Raw genomic sequence first — 3,737 nt, forward strand, 5'->3', positions numbered from 1 at the left:
TGTTGCTTGGCTCTTTTGATATAAATGATCAGAGCCTGAATTTGTACTTGTACCTTCAAAGCATCCTCGGGTGACAGGAACTTCATCCTACGAAAGCGGGGGTCAAGGGCAGCCGCAATGATGGCCACATTTTGTCCATTCTCTTTGAAAGCAGACTCAGACTCCCACCTTGCCTTCATCTCTTGGTCTGCAGCAATCTGAAAAGAGTTCACAGAAGCAGACTCGTATGTGGTTTTCTTTGTAGTCTTATGGAGACCCTTCAGCAGTGGAGGTAAAACAGATATTGTGACATAGGACTCTCCACTGAGAAAAACAGTGGCCTGTTCGAAAGGCTTGAGGACCTGCTCCAGTTCCTCTAGTAAGATCCACTGATCATTCCTCAAATCCATGTATTGCTTCCCACGCTGTGTAATGTCTGGGTCAGAAAGTGTTAAGACCACCGGCCACCGTTGTTCCAAAAGGCGACTCACCATGTAGTATGACCTGTTCCATCTTACAGACACATCCTGGAGCAGGGTATGCTCAGCTGTACCCCACTGTTTTTGTTTCTGTTTCAGCTTGCTGCTAGCCGGCTCACTTTTCTTGAAATGCTTCACAAGAGACCATGCAGCCCCGAGTGTCCTGTCGATCATGGGGTTGTTCTTCAAGGCATGATTTACCACCAACTGAAGCGTATGGCCGGCACAACGATGTGATGCCACCCCATGTTTCTCCTCTAGGATGTGAAGAGCTGCAACAACATTTGCTGCGTTATCATGTACAATCGCCAGTACATCATCTCGAAGGGAGAAATCAAATTTATCTGCCACCATCTCAACCCAAGAGGCAATATTTTCAGCAGTTTGGTGCTCCTCAAGCGGCATTGTAGTTAAGCTAAATGAGGTCAGCTCCCAATTTTCATGAATGAAATGACAGGTGACACCTAAATATGCCTCAGTGGCCAGACTGGTCCAAGCATCAGTTGTTAGGGATAGTTTGGAAATGCTTTTTTTTTAGTTCACTTTTCACTTTGTCCATAGTAACCATATACTTCTTCTCCATTAAGTCAGTGAAGTGGCGCCTGGATGGAAGGGTGTATCCTGAATGGAAAGTGTTTATCATTTCACGGAAGCCTTCACCTTCAACAATCGCAAGGGGCCTCATGTCCTTCACAATCATAGAGACGATCCTGTTTGTGTACACACTAGCCTCCTGGGGTGTGCAAGGTGCCTGGTTCTTTTTATGAAAAAGGTCCGCCACACTGCTTTGCTTACTCCTGTAAAGGCAAAAAACATAAAGTACATGAATATTCACAGCAGCAAATCAAAAATATAGCATCGTCCACATCTTTGCTGTTATTATGATACATTTAGCTAACAGTAGGCTATACTACAGCCATCTCAGAGGCTCAACTTAAAAAATTATTTATGTAATTTAAATTGTCAACTTGTAATGCGTGTTTACTACTTGGATCTGGTTGCTACTAGATCGTGGAATTTCAACAGTCAACAGATAGACTAGAACTACATAATGGCAGAGTATAAAATGCACCGTCCGGTGTTAGCAAATAGATAACACAGAAGAAACATGTCGGGACTGGTAGCGCTAACAGCTTTAAACTAGGCAAACATGGGACCTGTTCTAGTCGTAATTAAAAGACGTAAATTTTACGCCGGGAATATAACGAGACAACAACTCAACAGTCTAACGTAGCATTTATTCAGAGAGGATCTTGAAATTAACAGGACTTACGGTGTTTTGCTGCCATCCTGACGAGCTCCAGGGTGCTTTCGTTTTAAGTGTTCGTGCATCGCTGATGTACTGCTGTGGTACGCCAAATTAAATTTGCATAGTCTGCAAACAACCACATTGTTAGCAGCATTAAGGGTGAAAAATTCCCAGACTTTGGAAGACCGTGTGCGTGATTTTTTAGCTATATGCTCTTCAGTGCTCCAACTACTGCTTGCCGCCGCCATCGTTATGAATTCTTCTTCTTCCGTTTTAAACTAAGGCATCTACACCGATTGGCGACTCTGGTGCATATTTGCTGCCACCGCTGGACTGGAGTGAGGGTTCATCTAGTAGGTCGTTTGAAACGGGGACTTCAACCAAAAAAAAAATAAAAATTAGTGACGCATAAAACGCAAATTATTCCTGTCGACGAATTTATGACGTCGAAAAAGTCGAATACGTCGACTATTTGACCCAGCTCTAGTGCCAAAGCATGCTGAGCTGTTTGATGAGAGAGATTACAATTGTATTGTAACTGGTAATCTTGCTGTATAGCACCTCCTACTTTTCAGTTCAAGTTTGACATAGATTTAGTCAGCAGTCAAATGTTCACTCAAGTCTCATCACGCAAAAAAACAGAACTCTTGCATCTACCGCCATGAGGGGGCAGCTCGAAGCCACGCTCACTGCCAAAAAAAGACAGGCAGAGTGTCTGTGGCGCAATCGTTCAGCGTGTGTGGCTGTTAACCGAAACATAAATAAATCGAACACATACTCTAATGAAGGGATGAGAGGTGGTAGTGATCGATGCCACGCCCACAGACAGCTACAGCAAGTCTCTGTGGTGCAATAGGCCAGTGCGTTCGGCTGTTAACCGAAAGGTTGGTGGTTCAAGCCCACCCAGGGACGAGTGTGTGTACCAACAAATCTACCAGTCAGCAACCAGTTGTAGGTTTGGTAGCAAATCGATAGCTGTAATGGTTAACTTGTCCCTCTGAACCCACAAATTATCCTATAAGTCATTTGGTTGACAAGAGTTAAGGTGCCAAAGCATTCTGAGCTTTTTGATGAGAGACATTACAATTGTATTGTAACTGGTAATCTTGCTGTATAGCACCTCCTACTTTTCGGTTCAAGTTTGACATAGATAAGCAGCAGTTCACTCGAGTCTCATCACGTAAAAATACAGAACACTTGCATCTACCGCCATGAGGGGGCAGTCAAGCTCGAAGCCACGCCCACTGCCAACAAAAGCCAGGCAGAGTCTCTGTGGCGCAATAGGTTAGCGCGTTCGGCTGTTAACCGAAAGGTTGGTGGTTCAAGCCCACCCAGGGACGTTCTGACTTATGTGTATTACGTGAGTTAAAGTAAACATTCTGCTGCCAAAATGCTCTCCTTACGCATTATACACGCTCCTTGGCAAAATATTTCTCCAAGGGTGACCTGTTAAGTGCAGTGTAATGCATGACTCAACCTTGAGGCTCCTCTGTCTTCTGTCAAAATTGCACAAGCAAAGTGAAAAAACAACCTTTTTGTCATATTGCTATGAAAGTCACACACAAACAAGAAAAAATTCAAAAAGGTTGAGAGACCAAATGAGGGCACTTGGGAAACAATTTGACATTAAATCTCTTTCTTTAACAAGTCAGACCAGGAAGTTATTGACTACTTGTTGTGTGCTACTTTACTTGTTACCTACACAGCAGATATCAACCTTATGAAAAACATAAATAAATCGAACACATACTCTAATGAAGGGATGAGAGGTGGTAATGATCGAGGCCACGCCCACAGACAACTACAGCAAGTCTCTGTGGCGCAATCGGCCAGCGCGTTCGGCTGTTAACAGAAAGGTTTGTGGTCAAGCCCACCCAGGGACGAGTGTGTATACCAACAAATCCACTGGTCAACAACCAGGGGGGTATTCCTCAAAAGTAGCTAAAGAAAGCCAGGCTATAGCCAGAAATCATCGCTTGAACTAGCACCATCTCCCAATTAAGCCTCAAGTTACTCCACAAAGACATTTC

The 3,737-nt window shown here is 43.9% G+C and overlaps 1 non-coding gene across 1 annotated transcript; it reads left to right on the plus strand.

Annotated features, from left to right (window-relative positions):
* Positions 1 to 2,973: 2,973 nt before the first annotated feature.
* Positions 2,974 to 3,047, plus strand: trnan-guu (transfer RNA asparagine (anticodon GUU)). Its single transcript has one exon. It is a non-coding gene; the product is annotated as a tRNA-Asn (tRNA).
* The last annotated feature ends 690 nt before the right edge of the window (positions 3,048 to 3,737 follow it).

The sequence above is a fragment of the Odontesthes bonariensis genome, chromosome 8, assembly GCF_027942865.1.
Source record: "Odontesthes bonariensis isolate fOdoBon6 chromosome 8, fOdoBon6.hap1, whole genome shotgun sequence".
In the NCBI taxonomy this organism is placed as follows: Eukaryota; Metazoa; Chordata; class Actinopteri; order Atheriniformes; family Atherinopsidae; genus Odontesthes; species Odontesthes bonariensis.